Source organism: Haliotis rubra, unplaced genomic scaffold (genome assembly GCF_003918875.1).
Source record: "Haliotis rubra isolate DU_JTF1 unplaced genomic scaffold, ASM391887v1 Scf1753, whole genome shotgun sequence".
NCBI lineage: Eukaryota > Metazoa > Mollusca > Gastropoda > Lepetellida > Haliotidae > Haliotis > Haliotis rubra.
Window position 1 is genome coordinate 33,931 of NW_025765729.1, and position 20,390 is coordinate 54,320.

Consider the following 20,390-nt stretch of genomic DNA (forward strand, 5'->3'; position numbering starts at 1 on the left):
TGGGGCGAGTACACGGAGTTCAGGGGTAAGTGCAGAGATTTCGTATGATGATGGCAACATTTCCAGGCCTTATTTACAAGTTAATCAAGCTGCCAGAGTATTGTGTTGACACAAGACTGAAACAGTATGTTTACTGGAAATCAGCCTGTACTGTGTGAAACCAACAAACAAAGAGATGTGAAAGGATTAAACAATTCAATCTACTAATGAATACAGAGGGATTCCAGTGCCAGTACGAATACAATTGCAATCTAAAATAAAAGTGCCGATTATAGCAACAAAGACAGTATCTCTGCAACAGTATTCCAGCTTCCAAAAGAGGCCTTAGCTGAGAATCCAGAGTTGAAAGTGATCTTCACACCACTGCAGGTCTCCTTGTAAATAGATCTTCACATCACTGCAGGTCTCCTTGTAAAGTGATCTTCACACCCCTGCAGGTCTCCTTGTAACGTGATCTTCACACAACTGCAGGTCAAATTGTAACGTGATCTTCACATCACTGCAGGTCTTCTTGTAAAGTGATCTTCACACCACTGCAGGTCTCCTTGTAAAGTGATCTTCACACCACTACAATTCTTCTTGTAAAGTGATCTTCCCACCACTACAAGTCTTCTTGTAAAGTGATCTTCACGCCACTGCAGGTAACCTTGTAACGTGATGTTCACACCACTGCAGGTCTCCTTATAAAGTGATCTTCACACCACTACAGGTCTCCTTGTAAAGTTATCTTCACACCACTACAGGTCTCCTTGTAAAGTGATCTTCACACCACTACAGGTCTCCTTATAAAGTGATCTCACACCACTGCAGGTGTTCCAGTAAAGTGATCTTCACACCACTACAGGTATCCTTGTAAAGTGATCTTCACACCACTACAGGTCTCCTTGTAAAGTGATCTCACACCACTGCAGGTGTTCCAGTAAAGTGATCTTCACACCACTACAGGTGTTCCAGTAAAGTGATCTTCACACCACTACAGGTGTTCCAGTAAAGTGATCTCACACCACTGCAGGTGTTCCAGTAAAGTGATCTCACACCAATGCAGGTGTTCCAGTAAAGTGATCTTCACACCACTGCAGGTGTTCCAGTAAAGTGATCTTCACACCACTACAGGTGTTCCAGTAAAGTGATCTCACACCACTGCAGATGTTCCAGTAAAGTGATCTTCACACCACTACAGGTGTTCCAGTAAAGTGATCTTCACACCACTACAGGTCTCCTTGTAAAGTGATCTTCACACCACTGCAGGTGTTCCAGTAAAGTGATCTTCACACCACTGCAGGTGTTCCAGTAAAGTGATCTCACACCACTGCAGGTGTTCCAGTAAAGTGATCTTCACACCACTGCAGGTGTTCCAGTAAAGTGATCTCACACCACTGCAGGTGTTCCAGTAAAGTGATCTTCACACCACTACAGGTATCCTTGTAAAGTGATCTTCACACCACTGCAGGTCTTCTTGTAACGTGAAATGTTAGAAAATTGACGCAAAACTTGCTCCCCTGTTTATATATAAAATGTCTCTAGAAGTTACGCTCTGGAACTCACTGGGTCATACTACACTTGATTATTCCGGATAGTAAAGAAATATTTAGGCCAGTAGAAACTAGCACGCCACTGCCTTGGACTAAATGTTGACAGAAACAGAGGTACAGATAAGCTGCGTATCTGCGTAAATTACGCTAATGTTTATATGAACACTCAATTCCTTTTAACTCAATTGCGTACAAGTACGCTTGAATTTTTGTAAAGACTCAAAAAATTTGAGTGAGTGAGTGAGTTTAGTTTTACGCCGGTTGTAGCAATATTCCAGCTATAACACGGCGGGGGACACCAGAAATGCAATAAATTTGATCTTACATGCGTATACACAAAAACGTCAAACATTAGCTTGATAAAATAACTGAGGTATACTGAGAGGTTCTATTTCAGCACATGAACTTGACAACTTGCAGACTTTCTTATCTTTTCTCATATTATAGATCAAATATAAATAACAAACACTAACATTTAAACTTTAAATGGCAAAATACCCAATTCAGCTTGAGTGAGGTGAGTACAATTTCTTTGGTTACTCAAAGGAAAATTAGGATACCCAAATTAGATGAACACAAGCGCGTACATAACTCAGTGACCCAAAAAGTTATCTGTAGCTTTGCAGAAACAGTGTAGCTCACTTACAACAATCAGCTCCACAACGAATACCACTGCCACATAATTGTACAAAACCGAAGTAACCTGGACAACAGATTTCCTCCAACAGGTGTCCTAACGTCTTGTGATTCCTAAGTAGTGCGATAATACGTCCCACATTGCCCCACAGACGTTCCAAGAATGTATATCATGGTATCACAGGGTGGACGAACTATTCGGCAAGACTGGGGTGCTGTCTGAAACACATGTGACATTCAGATGTACCTCAGTCACTGCACTGGAGCATTTGGTGTACCACTAACACGTGAAATAGGGGTTAGCTTGAATCAGTGACGGACCAACTATCGTTTATCCACGTCAAAGCCTAAAAATAGGGCCACAAAGTAAACCTTTTATTAACACTTTTCTACTTGTGTAATATCGACACAGACACGATTATCACTATTTACAGGTTACTTTCATCTGACCATTTCCCTGAGTGAGGCAGGCAGTGAGGATCGAGCCTCCGTGCAATCTTACACCTCCGTAGGCAGCCCAGCCCAGTACAACTTCACCACCGGTAACACTACGGCCTCGTGCATGCAGACAGACACAAGCCCTGGGACACTGGCAGTTGACGAGCTGAACATCACAGAGTTCACACAGGTAACATCAAGTTCAGGCAGTTGTAACCTGACATGTAACCTGACAATACAGGATCCGGTATACAAAGGAATAACGACGTTATCGTGCATCCCTGTGCGGGCATCGTCAGTCCGGCCTCCAGCTCCTCCTGGGGGAGTAATGATGTGTACATATAGGTACCTCAGGTCACGGTGTGCATGCTCAGTATGATGCAGTCACCACATATACAAATACCGACAGACGATTGAACCCGTCCAAAGTTGGGGGATGAGACAGTTTCACACAACACTAAACATTTTAGTAACCATAGTTTGAGAGTTTGTATAGTGGAATTGTCAAAGGGCGCCAAGTTCGATAGGTGAGTTAAATAGGGTCTTCAAGGTCGCTCTGATCCACACGTTACCTACTTTGATATTCATTCTTTATACTGTATATTCTAACACCTTACATAGCTTATACAGTTTGGAAGATCTGTAAAATTATCACATGATTCCTTAACCCAAGTATGCATCCAGATGACTTGTCTGGGAAAGTAACACACACACACACACACACACACACACACACACACACACACACACACACACACACACACACACACACACACACACACACACACACACACACACACACACACACACACACACACTGGGACAACACACACACACACACACACACACACACACACACACACACACACACACACACACACACACACACACACACACACACACACACACACACACACACACACACACACACACACACACACACACACACACACACACACACACACACACACACACACACACACACACACACACACACACACACACACACACACACACACACACACACACACACACACACACACACACACACACACACACACACACACACCTTTACTATGAGGTTTTGCCACATATTAACAAGCCGTTTACCTTTACCAGATCATACAGTCAAGTCTGAAGATGCGGTGGAATATCCAAGCCCGTGTGGGGGCATTCGGACCCAATCTGACATATCTGCTCCGAGCACAGTCGACAGCCAGCCTCCAGAACTTCCTTCAGAGCTACTATGACAACACCATCAGCGGAAGCCTCCTCTCCGCGGCCTACAGTGACTGCGACTGTCGGTCACACGGCAGGTTCCTATGCGACAGGATCCACGTGAACCTCACAGAGGTGGAGGAATATCGCTCCATATTCCTGCCTTTCCAAAGTAAGAACCGCCACGCAGATGTAACACATGCAATATTGTGTATTGCACTATAAAGTGCAATACTCTAGTACTTTTAATGGTTGAGTCCCATACAGGATTCGAACCCACACTGAGTAGTGAGACAAGAGCTCTACCCGCTCAGCCAACATGTCTCCACACCTATACATACAAAAATAACTTACAGAAATTTCTTAGCTGAGCTGGATTATTCTGGCTGCTCTTGAAGCTTCCCGATTATTTTTGAATCCCAGTCTGACAAACACACCACTGCCCTCCACTGAATCTTAACTGAATCAATGAGGCACAATTAAACAACTAATGATTAGAAACAAAGACAGTAACTGGTTGTATCATTGTGTAGACTGTTGCGTCTAAAGTGTCCATAGCGTGAGGAGTTTGACAGCTGGACTACTGCACCATTCAACACGTTTACTTACTGTGTGCAAGGTGGCAGGAGAAGAGCCTGTGTTGTTGTACACGGAATAACCCATTGCCCTGCAGCATATATATATAACGTTCAGAATGGTTAATGCCAATTAAACGAAAACATTTTACGTTCCTCTCGGAATAAAAATTAATTTTGATCGATACGGTGTCGCAGAGATATTTTCATTCAACAAACGGACACAAAGGACCCTTTTATTAGGAGCCTTGTTAGCAAGATATGGCCCTACACTGATACCCTATTAGCCAGATATGGCCCTACACTGATACCCTGTTAGCCAGATAGGGCCCTACACTGATACCGTTAGACAGATATGGCCCTACACTGATACCCTGTTAGCCAGATATGGCCCTACACTGATACCGTTAGACAGATATGGCCCTACACTGATACCCTGTTAGCCAGATATGGCCCTACACTGATACCGTTAGACAGATATGGCCCTACACTGATACCCTGTTAGCCGGATATGGCCCTACACTGATACCCTGTTGGCCGGAAATGGCCCTACACTGATACCCTGTTAGCCAGATATGGCCCTACACTGATACCCTGTTAGCCAGATATGGCCCTACACTGATACCCTGTTAGCCAGATATGGCCCTACACTGATACCCTGTTAGTCAGATATGGCCCTACACTGATACCCTGTTAGCCGGATATGGCCCTACACTGATACCCTGTTAGCCGGATATGGCCCTACACTGATACCCTGTTAGCCGGATATGGCCCTACACTGATACCCTGTTAGCCAGATATGGCCCTACTAGGAAGGCCAGTTACATTGAGAAGTATTTCGGAATAATGGACAACAGCCTGTAGCCATTGCTGCATTATGTATGGTCACAGCTGTTTAACACTAAAACATTCTCTCGAATGATTGAAATAGAACTTAAATGAATTAAAGACAGAAGGGTTAAATGAAGTACAAACTTCTGAATCAATCTTTATTCAGAACTGAAGGCCACAGGCCCATAGTACAGGTATATACAAAGTTCAAAAGCAGAGTGGGTTTCTCTTCATTATCGCATGGTATATGAACAAAGCAATATTTTCAATCAATATACGATTAGAAGTTGACAACAGTTGGATGAATTTATGTTTTGACGGTTGTTTCGTAAAGTAACTGGGTATATATTTGCTTCTAATGTTTCTATAATAATCACAAATTAGCAGAACATGGTATTCATCTTCCAAGACATTCATTTTACAGTATCTGCACACAGTAGATTTCTTATGAAATTTTCCCTTATAACAACTTAAATCATAATAAACGGAACGAAACTGTGATAAGGCTAGTCTTACTTACTTCTGAAGTAACTGATCCTTACAATGTTCCCTTCTACGCCGCACGTAACTGTTATGGTTTAATTTGAAATACATTATTTCAATCGTGATATTAAAGAAATTGCATTGTTAATATTATTTCTAAATTTGAGAATATAACAATTCAAAATGTCCATGTAAACTTTACCAAATGCGGGTCGGTCAAACAACAGTGTTGCAAAGTCAGTTGGAACAGTAGTACATCACCGATGCATAGAGTCGATGAAATGGGCATGGATGGCTTGTGGAATGGCTTGCTATATCTTCTGGAACTCAATAAATCACCAACGTTATCTGACAGGATTTGGTGTACGGCGTAGACGTCTTTGCATTTCATCCAACATATGTTCCATAGTAGAGACTTCCGGTGATTTGGCAAACCAAAGCAGCACTTGAACACTGTGCTTGTGAAAAACCTTAGCAGCCCAAGCCGTGTGAGGGCGGGCACTATCAAATTGGAATTTCATTCCTGGGCAATGACGTTGAATAAACGGAATTGGCACTGGTCTGAGAATCTGATCTCTGTAGTCCACTCCTGTGAATTGCCCTGAGCGGCAACTGAAGGGGATCTCTGATGTGTACTTGCCTCACCTGAAAACATCACGAAACCACCCCAAAGCAACTCCTTTCCATAACACAGGCATGGCCTTCCAGAGGACGTCTGTACACACAATGACGTCCGTCACTACCGGAAATGTTCAGTCTCGACTGTGAAACAACAATCCTCCACCATAACCCAGGTTGACGGACATGATTTCGGTGCCACTTTTGGCGGTTTCCACGGTGACTTGTATCAGGACAGGTCGTATGGCGGGACAACGCGGTCGTCACCTGTATGACGTAAGCGGTTCCTGTCTGCGTCAGATACTCCATAATGTTCTGACAGAGTTTGCCTGGTGTTTCAGTAGCAGTGGAAATGCACAGCCATCTGGCGTTCTCCCATGGACCATTCCAGTAGCCTCGTGACGGTGTGCAGTCGTGAGTCGTGTTATGATGTGCGGTTTATTTGCCGAAAACAATCAAGCTTTTCAAATCGAGATGCAGTTTGTGGAGATGCACAAACATGTTGCCCGTACCCATGCCGAAAGCACTGACATCACACAACGTTGCACATGCATATGTGTCAAATGCACTGATCACCTTGTTTGCATTTGTATTTGAGCCAACTTGTAGTTCCAATATATATACATTATATAAAAAGGAAACTTCACATTTGGAGAAATGAATGATATTATTGGAAATGGGTATTACAAAATACTTAATATTGGCGTCAATGCAGCGGGATATGGTGACCACGTCCTTCTCCCGGAGCTGGTTCAAGGCTGCTCTTGGGCCAGGGCTCCAATTCAAACACGACAAAGGCACACCACACACAGCTGTTGTGACACGACATTTCCTGCAAAATGCAGGTATTTGCGTTGTAGAATGGGCATCGAGATCACCTGACCTCAATCCCATCGAATACGTGTGGAATGCTCTTGGAAGAAGTATTCGTTCCTTGAGGCGTTAACCCCAGAACGTCAAAGTTAACCCCATTGCGCCATGTCGGTACAGCTATGGTTGCTGTGTTCACGGGTGTTAGGCAGTCAATGAGACACAGTTGCCTTCTTGTTGTGTATTGTAATGTGATATCCCCTGGTGGAATAACAATTATTCAAGGTTGATTATATGGTAAAATGATTAGTGAGGTGAGATGAATCTGTATGTCATAGTGATTCAATTAATACACATGCATGAATGTTTCAGAATAATTCGGGTAAACTAAGATTCGACTGAGTAGAATCTTTTGATGTGTTGGAAAGTTAAACCTAAGACCTCTGTCAGTGTGTCACTTAGAGCCGTGCTGATCACGTAACTCGTTTCCTGTGCACGGACATTACGCTCTTATATGTATAGTTGTTTCTGGGAGTATATATATAATATATATATGTGATCTGTAACACGGCAATAGCAGCTGGTGATGACTTCCTATGTACAGTAACAATGTAAGCTCTGATAAGGGACGGCCATGATGGGATACTATATATATGTGATCTGTTACACATCAATAGCAACTGGTGATGACTTCCCGTGTACAGTAACAATGTAAGCTCTGATAAGGGACGGCCATGATGGGATACTATATATATGTGATCTGTTACACATCAATAGCAGCTGGTGATGGCTTCCCGTGTACAGTAACAATGTAAGCTCTTATAAGGGACGGCCATGATGGGATACTATATATATGTGATCTGTAACACATCAATAGCAGCTGGTGATGACTTCCCGTGTACAGTAACAATGTAAGCTCTTATAAGGGACGGCCATGATGGGATACTATATATATGTGATCTGTAACACATCAATAGCAGCTGGTGATGACTTCCCGTGTACAGTAACAATGTAAGCTCTTATAAGGGACGGCCATGATGGGATACTATAAATGAATGAATGAATGAATGATCTTTATTTCCTCCAGTAGCTTCGGAGAGTGTTTCTACATGTATGTTTAATGTTATTTGTTTAAAGTGGTATGTTTAATGACATGTGTTTTCATTGGCATGTTTAATGTCATGTGTTTGTAAATGTGTGCATGGTGTCATGTGTTTCTACATGTTTGTTTAATGGCTTTTGTGTAATGCCAGGTAATTTTTTTTGCAGGTCCTATGATATGTTCAGTCGACTTCACAACCGTAAACAAGGTAGGGTCCGGATGGCTAGCATTCTTCGTTTTGACCACTGCCGTCCTGCCCTTTGGTTTCATTATCATTGTGGCCACAGTCACCATTGTCCAGTGGCGACATATTCCTCTGGACGTATCTCGCATTGACTGTGTGCGTGCTGTCCGGCTCCTTGTGGGCTCGGGGATATGTGCACTGCTGTATTCTCCGTACTTCGTTGTGAACATTGTTAACTCTTTAAAGATTTACATATCACCGCCAATCCACGAGATTGTACTCTTCATCTATTACTCGTGTTTCATCGTGCCTTGTGTCATGTGTGTTGATAGGAACTCTTTGAGGAGACCGTCCACAAACCGCTTACCTCCATCCAAAACAGGTAGTATGGAGGATATTGAGTTCCAGTTACTTCAGACAGCACAGATATGATTTGTGATGAGAGTGATTTGTTTTGAAGACCCATGTTCTAGTCGGCGGCTAACTCACGTGGAAGCAACATATGTTGTCTTCAACACCGACAAACCCCTAAGGAGGTACGCTTCGTTGGCATAAACAAGGGAGCAGAAAGACGAAATCCAGTCACATCATTCACCACTTCAAAACCCGACAGAACCCCTTTCATGTTCTAGGATCAATACAATTGTGTTGTGGAAGATTTGAGATTATACAACTACTTGTATGCTAATCGAACCAGATCTCAAGGCCAGTGATGAGAGAACTCGACATACCCCCACACAGAAGTCGAACGGGGACAATCTGGAAAGTTAGTCGTTGTCTGTTTGACAGCGTGTTGCATGACAGACTGGAATTACTCACTGCATGACAGACTGGAATTACTCACTAGATGCATGACAGATGGGAATTACTCACTGCATGACAGATTGGAATTACTCACTGCATGACAGAGTGGAATTACTCACTGCATGACAGACTGGAATTACTCACTGCATGACAGACTGGAATTACTCACTGCATGACAGACTGGAATTACTCACTGCATGACAGAGTGGAATTACTCACTGCATGACAGATTGGAATTACTCACTGCATGACAGATGGGAATTACTCACTGCATGACAGACTGGAATTACTCACTGCATGACAGACTGGAATTACTCACTGCATGACAGATTGGAATTACTCACTGCATGACAGAATTACTCACTCATGGAGAATTACTCACTGCTGCATGACAGACTGGAATTACTCACTGCATGACAGACTGGAATTACTCACTGCATGACAGACTGGAATTACTCACTGCATGACAGACTGGAATTACTGCATGACATGGAATTTGCATGACAGATTGGAATTACTCACTGGACACTGCATGACAGGGAATTACTCACTGCATGACAGGGTGGAATTACTCACTGCATGACAGATTACTGGAATTACTCACTGCATGACAGATTGGAATTACTGCATGACAGACTGGAATTACTCACTGCATGACAGACTGGAATTACTCACTGCATGACAGACTGGAATTACTCACTGCATGACAGACTGGAATTACTCACTGCATGACAGACTGGAATTACTCACTGCATGACAGACTGGAATTACTCACTGCATGATTGGAATTACTCACTGCATGACAGAGTGGAATTACTCACTGCATGACAGAATTGGGAATTACTCACTGCATGACAGACTGGAATTACTCACTGCATGATTACTCACTGACTGGAATTACTCACTGCATGACAGACTGGAAATACTCACTGCATGACAGATGGAATTACTCACTGCATGACAGAGACTGGAATTACTCACTGCATGACAGACTGACAGGGAATTACTCACTGCATGACAGAGTGGAATTACTCACTGCATGACAGATTGGAATTACTGCATGACAGATGGGAATTACTCACTGCATGACAGACTGGAATTACTCACTGCATGACAGACTGGAATTACTCACTGCATGACAGATTGGAATTACTCACTGCATGACAGTCTGGAGTTACTCACTGCATGACAGACTGGAATTACTCACTGCATGACAGACTGGAAATACTCACTGCATAACAGATTGGAATTACTGCATGACAGACTGGAATTACTCACTGCATGACACTGGACTGGAATTACTCACTGCATGACAGACTGGAATTACTCACTGCATGACAGACTGGAAATACTCACTGCATGACAGACTGGAATTACTCACTGCATGACAGACTGGAATTACTCACTGCATGACAGACTGGAATTACTCACTGCATGACAGACTGGAATTACTCACTGCATGACAGACTGGAATTACTCACTGCATGACAGACTGGAATTACTCACTGCATGACAGATTGGAATTACTCACTGCATGACAGATTGGAATTACTGCATGACAGACTGGAATTACTCACTGCATGACAGACTGGAATTACTCACTGCATGACAGACTGGATTATTACTGCATGACAGACTGGAATTACTCACTGCATGACAGACTGGAATTTGCATGACAGAATTCACTGCATGACTACCGCATGACAGACTGGAATTACTCACTGCATGACAGACTGGAATTACTCACTGCATGACAGACTGGAATTACTGCATGACAGACTGGAATTACTCACTGCATGACAGACTGGAATTACTCACTGCATGACAGATTGGAATTACTGCATGACAGACTGGAATTACTCACTGCATGACAGACTGGAATTACTCACTGCATGACAGACTGGAATTACTGCATGACAGACTGGAATTACTCACTGCATGACAGACTGGAATTACTCACTGCATGACAGACTGGATATGTGATCACATGAGGTAACGGGACGGCCGCGGCTTTGACACATTGACACATTGACACATTGAGGACAAACAGATGCAGCATTGCAGCAGATTGCATGACATGAATCTGTCATCGAACACTTAAAGGCTGTGTGATGATAGATGGTGGCGGACTGGCATGATGACATGGTTTTGCTTGATGACACTGTGACACCTGTTTTCACGTGTGCTTGATGGAGATGCGCCTCACCTGTGACACCTGTTTCACGTGTGCTTGATGAAGATGTGCCTCACCTATGACACTGATGTTGACACAGGACATGCACAGAATCCGACTGATTTATTCATCGTTTGCCATTCAGAGGAGACAAACTGGAGTGATTGTATTTTTAGAATTGCCTGAAACCATATTTTCATTTCAAACCGGATTTGGAATCGTACCTTAGTGTACTTAGCCGAATGGAACTCGGGAATGGTGTTCGAAATTTTTTTACACCGAAATATGATGTTCAGCCAAGTAGAAACAAAGTAACATTGAATAGACACACCATAGGATGTTCTTGACTGAGTCAATGGCCCAAGTTCTAGCTTGAACCCATTGTAGAATATATAAGTGCTGTGTCAATGTGTATCCCTATGAATGTCGGGTGTCAACAGAGCCTGGGCGTACTCCACCCTACGGTCTCTCAACATACACGATGTTATGTCATTCCAGCTGTTTATTGCTTTACCTTCAGAATTCTTCGTGCGGATATTTTACACAAACCAAACCCGCATGCCGAGAGATTTTTCAGTTATTTCGTTGATACGACAAGTGATCATTACACACTCGCATGGCTTCTGTACATATGCCAGATTGAACAACAACTATATTTCAAAAGTAGCGTCAAGAAGAGCCTGGTTGTGTTGTGTGTCACGTGAACATGTGAAACTGGTGAACCCACTTGTGATATGAAATGGTCCAAAATGCCCGAGATGACCGGTGGGATATAAGGTCAGCCGGGTGGATAAAAAGCGTTACCCCAAATACTGTGAGGAATGCTCACAGCGACCAGTACCACGACACGTGCATTGTCCCTCAACACGTGCATCTGAGGAGAACATCTTGGTTACATGTGGTCTTGGTATCGTGTGGAGACAAACGGGGGCCCTCATCACCAGAACCCAGACACGAGGAAGTCCTCTAGATGTTGTTAATGACGTGGATTGTACGCCAGTGTATTCGTGTGTTGACCCTGCTGATAGGAAGGTGTCATGTGGACACACATCAGCAGTACCCTTGTGTCACATAGCCTCTCGTATAAAATTAAGACAGACAATAAGAATAATTAAGCTCGATTGGTGGCCAGACAGAAGCAAACGAGGCATCTGTGTCCGCATGACCGCCTAATAGACCCTTGTACTCGTCAGAATAGATATAGGGTGTTGCAGTATATGTACAGGGTGTTGCAGTATATTACAGGGTGTTGCAATACATGTACAGGGTGTTGCAGTACATGTACAGGGTGTAGCAGTATATGTACAGGGTGTAGCAGTATATGTACAGGGTGTTGCAGTACATGTACAGGGTGTTGCAGTACATGTACAGGGTGTTGCAGTACATGTACAAGTGTTGCATGTACATGTACATGTACAGGGTGTTGCAGTACATGTACAGGGTGTTGCAGTACATGTACAGGGTGTTGCAGTACATGTACAGGGTGTTGCAGTACATGTACAGGGTGTTGCAGTACATGTACAGGGTGTTGCAGTATATGTGTACAGGGTGTTGCAGTATATGTACAGGGTGTTTCGGCACATGTACAGGGTGTTGCAGTACATGTGCAGGGTGTTGCAGTATATGTGTACAGGGTGTTGCAGTATATGTACAGGGTGTTGCAGTACATGTACAGGGTGTTGCAGTATATATGTACAGGGTGTTTCAGCACATGTACAGGGTGTTGCAGTATATGTACAGAGTGTTGCAGTATATGTGTACAGGGTGTTGCAGTACATTACAGGGTGTTGCAGTACATGTAAAGGGTGTTGCGGTACATGTACAGGGTGTTGCAGTACATGTACAGGGTGTTGCAGTACATGTACAGGGTGTAGCAGTATATGTGCAGGGTGTTGCAGTTACTGTTACGGTGTGACAGGTTTAAGACTTGGGTTCATTGTATGTAGATGATAGATATGGCATGTGTTGTTTTAGTTGATTAGGGCAAAGGAATGCCGAGATTCAGACTCCAAGCTCAAGGATTTTCTTTCTTGTAAAAATATACAGTTGCTGTGAAAAATAAATATTTTGGAAGTATCTTCATATCTTTGTTATATTTATTCACATATTGTTCAGGTTTATAATTTACAGGGGTTTTCCACTCCTGTATTAGTTGATGAAGTCGTTTGTTGTATATGCAGTTCCGTTGATGCTGGGAATTAAGAAATCACGAGGCGGTGTTGTGTAGGGGCGTGGCGTGGTGTGCTTTGGCGGTGTTGCGGGGTGTGGTCTGGTGTGCAGTGCTGTGGTTTGCGTAGAGCTTTGTGGCGTGGTATAGTAGCATGGTTTGGCGTGGCGTAGACTGATGTGGCGTGGTGTAGTGTGGTGTGGTGTGAGGTGAGGTGTGGCTTGGCGTGGTGTGGCGTGGCGTGGCGAGGCGTGGCGTGGCGAAGGCGAGGCAGAGGCGAAGGCGAGGCGAGGCGCAGGTGTGGTGTGGTGTTGCATGAGTGGTGTGGTGTGGTGTGTGGTGTGGGTGTATTGGCGTGGCGTGGCGTGGCGTGGCGTGGCGTGGTGTGGTGTGGTGTGGTGTGTCATGGTGTGGTGCGGTGTGTAGTGTGGTGTAGTGTGGCGTTGCATAGGTGTAGTGTGGTGTTGAAGTGTGGTGTGATGTAGTGTGGTGTAGTGTGATGTGACGTGGCGTGGCGTGGCGTGGCATGGAAGGACTGGTGTGTGGTGTGGTATCGATGGTACCACGATAGTAGTGTACTTTGGTGACCTTGTGATGTGGCGTGGCGTGGCGTGGCGTATTTTGGTGTGGTGTGGTGTGGTGTGGTGTGGTGTGGTGTGGTGTGGTGTGGTGTGGTGTGGTATCGTGTAGTGTAGCGTGGTATGGTGTGGTGTGGTGCGGTGTGTTGTAGTGTGTTGTAGTGTGGTGTAGTGTGGTGTGGTGTAGTGTGATGTGGTGTGGTGTGGTGTAGAGTGGTGTGGCATGTTGTAGAGTGGTGTGGTGTGGTGTGGTGTGGCGTGGCATGTTGTGGTGTAGTGTTGTGTAGTGTGGTGTGGTCTGGTGTCGTGGTACAAAGTAGTGCACTTTGGTAACCGTGTGGTGTGGCGTGACGTGTGGTATGGTGTGTGGTGTGGTGTGGTGTGGTGTGGTGTGGTGTGGTGTGGTGTGGTGTGGTGTGGTGTGGTGTGGCGTGGTCTGGTGTCGTGGTACAAAGTAGTGTACTTTGGTAACCGTGTGGTGTGGCGTGATGTGTTATGGTATGGAATGGTATAGTGTGGTGTGGTGTGGTGTGTATTGTGGTGTGGGTGTGTGGTGTGGTGTGGTGTGGCGTGGTATGTTGTGGTGTAGTCATTTGTGTAAGGTGTGGTGTGGTCTGGTGTCGTGGTACAAAGTGGTGTACTTTGGTAACCATTGTCGGTGTGGCGTGATGATATGGTATGGTATGGTATAATGTGGTATAGTGTGGTGTGGTGTGGTGTGGTGTGGTGTGGTGTGGTGTGGTGTGGTGTGTGTGGCGTGGCGTGGCGTGGCGTGGCGTGGTGTGTCGTGGTGTGGTATGGTGTGTTGTGGCGTGGTCTGGTGTCGTGGTACAAAGTAGTGTACTTTGGTAACCGTGTGGTGTGGCGTGATGTGTTATGGTATGGAATGGTATAGTGTGGTGTGGTGTGGTATGGTGTGGTGTGGTGTGGTGTGGCGTGGCGTGGCATGTTGTGGTGTAGTGTTGTGTAGTGTGGTGTGGTCTGGTGTCGTGGTACAAAGTAGTGTATGTAACCGTGTGGTGTGGCGTGATGTGTTATGGTATGGAATGGTATGGTATTGTGTGGCGTGGCGTGGCGTGGCGTGGCGTGGCGTGGCGTGGCGTGGCGTGGCGTGGCGTGGCGTGGTTGTGTCGTGGTGTGGTGTGGTGATTTGTGGCGTGGTGGTGTCGTGGTACAAAGTAGTACCTGGTAACCGTGTGGTGTGGCGTGATGTGTTATGGTATGGAATGGTATAGCTGGTGTGTGGTGTGGTGGTGGTGTGGTGTGGTATGGTGTGGTGTGGTATGGTGTGTTGTGGCGTGGTCTGGTGTCGTGGGTACAAAGTAGTGTACTTTGGTAACCGTGTGGTGTGGCGTGATGTGTTATGGTATGGAATGGGTATAGTGTGGTGTGGTGTGGTATGGTGTGTTGTGGCGTGGTCTGGTGTCGTGGTACAAAATAATGTACTTTGGTAACCGTTTGGTGTGGCGTGATGTGTTATGGTATGGAATGGTATAGTGTGGTGTGGTGTGGTGTGGCGTGGTGTGGTGTGGCGTGGCGTGGCGTGGCGTGGCGTGGTGTGGTGTGGCGTCGTGGTGGTATGGTGTGTTGTGGCGTGGTATGGTGTCGTGGTACAAAGTGGTGTACTTTGGTAACCGTTTGGTGTGGCGTGATGTGTTATGGTATGGAATGGTATAGTGTGGTGGTGATGGTGTGGTGTGGTGTGGTGTGGTGTGGTGTGGCGTGGTATGTTGTGGTGTAGTGTTGTGTAGTGTGGTGTGGTCTGGTGTCGTGGTACAAAGTAGTGTATGTAATTTGTGGTGTGACGTGATGTGTTATGGTATGGAATGGTATGGTGTGGCGTGGCGTGGCGTGGCGTGGTGTGTCGTGGTGTGGTATGGTGTGTTGTGGCGTGGTCTGGTGTCGTGGTACAAAGTAGTGTACTTTGGTAACCGTGTGGTGTGGCGTGATGTGTTATGGTATGGAATGGTATAGTGTGGTGTGGTGTGGTGTGGTATGGTGTGGTGTGGTATGGTGTGTTGTGGCGTGGTCTGGTGTCGTGGTACAAAGTAGTGTACTTTGGTAACCGTGTGGTGTGGCGTGATGTGTTATGGTATGGAATGGTATAGTGTGGTGTGGTGTGGTATGGTGTGTTGTGGCGTGGTCTGGTGTCGTGGTACAAAGTAGTGTACTTTGGTAACCGTGTGGTGTGGCGTGATGTGTTATGGTATGTGGAATGTGGTATGTGGTGTGGTGTGGTGTGGTGTGGTGTGGGTATGGTGTGGCGTGGTGTGGCGTGGTGTCGTATGGTGTGTTGTGGCGTGGTCTGGTGTCGTGGTACAAAGTAGTGTACTTTGGTAACCGTGTGGTGTGGCGTGATGTGTTATGGTATGGAATGGTATAGTGTGGCGTGGCGTGGCGTGGCGTGGCGTGGCGTGGCGTGGCGTGGCGTGTGGTGTGGGTATAATGTGGTGTGGTATGGTGTGGTGTGGTGTGGTGTGGCGTGGTGTGGTGTAGTGTGGTGTGTGTGGTGAGTGTGGTGTGGCGTGGCGTAGCGTGGCATGGCGTGGCATGTTGTGGTTTGGTGTGCTGTAGTGTGGTGTGGTCTGGTGTCGGCGTACAAAGTAGTGTACTTTGGTGACCGTGTGATGTGGCGTGGCATGGCGTGTTATGGTATGGTATAGTGTGCGGCGTGGCGTGGCGTGTAATAGTGTAGTGTGGTGTGTGGCGTGGCGTGGAGTTGCGTTGCGTTGCGGTTTGGTGCGGTCTGGTGCCGTGTGGTGCCATCTCCTCGATGAACTTCGCTCGATAGAAGACACTAAGATACTCAGGAGTTCCACCTTCAACCCAGGCAGAAGGTTCAAGGCCCACCCTCAACACACAATGCGTCGCAAACAGCCTAAGAATTGCATCCTCTGCAAAACTGCTGGCCGTCAAACCTTTTCATCACATAACCTCGTTGACTGCAGATTCTTACCAGACACTGACAAGAGAAGCTTGAGCCTCTCCGCATGATCATAGATGATGAGTTTAATGATGAACAGGCCTACACAGAGCAAGATGATCCAACAACTAGTGATGGGCAATCCAACCCTGATCCTCTCATAGACTCTCCAGCAGTTTGCCGTGTGGATGTTATCCAGTCCCCAGTGCTGTATGCATACTACTTACAACACCCTGTGAAACTTACACTTGACACAGGTGCCACCACAAATATGGTAACTGACTCTTTTGCCAAGGGCCTCGGACTGCGATCAAACCTGCTTCTAAGTCAGCCCGCCAAGCTGATGGCATGACACCATTGGAGGTACTAGGCGAGATACACTGTAACCTGACAAGAGGTTCACACATCTTCAAACTCAATGCTCTTGTTGTCAAGCATCTTGACGTGGATGTCATAGCTGGTATACCCTTTCAGTCATCCAACGACATCGCTACACGTCCTTCCAAAAGCCAGATAGTAATCAGAGGCTCTGAGGTTGTACATTACGGCAGCCTTCCTCACATGGATGCTTCCGTCAGGAGAACCCAAGCTTTCCTGCTTCGAGCTCCATCACACCGAACAGTGGTCTTACCTAGTGAATTCGTCGTACTAACTACACCAAGTGACTGTGATCCCGATACTCAATGGGCCCTGGAGCCAAGACTAGACAGTCCTTCTAACTCTGCCCACAAGTTCCAAAGAGCATAGCCTCCCCCACAAGTAATAAACTCTGTTGGCCACTCACTCAGAGTCACAAACAGTCTTGATGACCCTGTTGTGCTGAAGCGCAATGAACATCTCTGCCAGATCAGAGCCATAATAGCCTCTCCCACCAACATACCTGGATGTGCCAACATGCCTTCAACACCTCCCAGAGTACCGCCACCATATTCAGCAAATATCTCCCTAGACCCTGACAACTGCCTCTCCAAAGATGTAAGGGACAAATTTCTTGATCTCCACAATCAATTTGAAGATGTCTTCAACCCTACTGTTGCCAAATATAATGGATTCAGTGGAAACATACAAGCAGTTGTGAATATGGGACCTACACTCCCTCCTCAGAGGAAAGGAAGGCTCCCCCCATTACAACCGGGACATGCTTGTTGAACTTCAACACAAGTTTGATGAACTTGAGTCTGCGGGCGTGTTCGCTAAACCAGAGCAAGTGAATGTCTCTGTCGAGTACCTAAATCTCTCCTTGCTTGTTTGCAAGCCCAAAGGTGGAAGTCGTCTTGTCACCTCATTTGGTGAAGTCGGCCAGTACAGCAAACCTCAGCCCTCGCTCATGCCTAATGTTGACAGCGTAATACGTGACATTGGCAAATGGAGATTCATTATTGTGTCTGACTTACTCAAAGCTTTCTACCAGATCCCTTTGGATCATTCCTCGATCAAATATTGTGGAGTCGTCACTCCCTTCAAAGGCATAAGAGTGTACACCAGATGTGCTATGGGGATGCCAGGATCCGAGACATGTCTGGAAGAACTCATGTGCAGAGTCCTTGGCAACCTTATTGAGGAAGGATGTGTGGCGAAGATAGCTGACGACCTTTTCTGCGGTGGTGATTCCCCAGAAGAGGTTCTACACAATTGGAGTTGTGTACTCAAAGCTCTGAAGGACAATAACCTGAGACTCACAGCATCGAAAACAGTCATCTGTCCACGTTCCACAACGATCCTTGGATGGGTCTGGTCACAAGGTACACTTACAGCTAGCCCTCACAGAATTGCTGCTCTTTCATCAGTTGATCTCCCCAACACAGTCCAAGGACTATGTTCCTTCACAGGTGCCTACAAAGTGTTGAGTCGTGTTCTACATGGATACGCACAGCTTCTGGATCCCCTTGACCAAGCTACAGCGGGGAGACAATCACAAGAAAAGATTATCTGGACGGATGAACTAACTGAAACATTCAAAAGGGCTCAAGCTGCACTGTCCAATTGTAAATCCATCACCCTACCAAGACCAACTGACTGTTTATGGATAGTCACTGATGCCTCTGTCAAGAACAAAGGCCTCGCTGCTACCTTCTACGCACTGAGAGATAACAAGCACTTACTTGCTGGGTTCTTCAATGCAAAACTAAAGAAACATCAACTTACCTGGCTACCATGTGAAATAGAAGCTTTGGGCATCAGCGCAGCTGTGAAACACTTTGCCCCCTATATCATCCAGGCAAAACAGACTGTACAAGTCCTCACAGACAGTCGACCCTGTGTCCAAGCCTACCAAAAACTCAGGCGAGGGGAGTTTTCAGCCAGCTCACGTGTCACAACTTTCCTGGCAACTTTCAGCAGATACATGGTTGAGATCAGACACATATCTGGTGTAGCTAACTTGCCTTCGGATTATGCCAGTAGACACCCCAGTGAGAGCTCAGACCAAAGCTGCCAGATATGCCAGTCCATCCATCAAACAGAGTGTTCAGTTATCCGCGGCCTCCCTATCAAAGATGTCACAGAAAATAGTGTCAGGATGCCATTCACTAGCCGAGCAGCATGGCTGGATACCCAACACGAATGCCCGGACCTCAGACGCACCCATTCTCACCTCACACAAGGTACCCGTCCATCAAAGAAGATGACGAACGTTCCCAATGTGAAACGCTACCTGCGAGAAGTTACCATAGCTCGAGATGGATTGCTAGTTGTCAAGGATTCCCAACCATTTCAACCGAGTCGTGAAAGAATCGTCGTACCATGTGAAGTTCTGGATGGTCTCCTCACTGCCATACACATACGGTTTGACCACCCAACACAATATCAGGTCAAGTCACTGTTCAACAGATAATTCTTTGCTCTTGGAATAGACAAAGCTGCTACCCGAGTGACATCATCGTGCCACCATTGTATGTCACTGAAATCATTCCCCCAAACAACTATACCCTCAGACGTCAGACCCTTCACCCACCTCCATCGGCGTGTCATACGCGGCTGATGTTATGCGTCGATATCGCCAGCTCATATTTGTCCTCCGTGAGACGGTTTCCTCCATGACTTTCACAATGTTGATTGAAAACGAGCGACATGAAACTCTACGTGATGCCTTTCTCATTCTTTGTGCAGGCGCCCGCCCCATGAATGATGGTGGTATCACTGTTCGTGTTGACCCTGCACCTGGTTTCATCACTTTAGCCAAAGACGCCCTGCTCTCCCAGTATGGCATTAACCTCGCCATCGGCAATGCCAAGAACCCCAACAAGAATCCTGTGGCTGAAAGGGCCATCCAGGAACTTGGATTAGAATTACTTCATCAATCACCGGAGGGTGGTCCGA

At 45.9% G+C, this 20,390-nt stretch overlaps 1 long non-coding RNA gene across 1 annotated transcript; it reads left to right on the forward strand.

Annotated features, from left to right (window-relative positions):
• The first annotated feature begins 12,817 nt into the window (after window positions 1-12,817).
• Window positions 12,818-13,481, forward strand: LOC124273031. Its single transcript, XR_006897523.1, has 2 exons — window positions 12,818-13,061; window positions 13,272-13,481. It is a non-coding gene; the product is annotated as an uncharacterized LOC124273031 (long non-coding RNA).
• The last annotated feature ends 6,909 nt before the right edge of the window (window positions 13,482-20,390 follow it).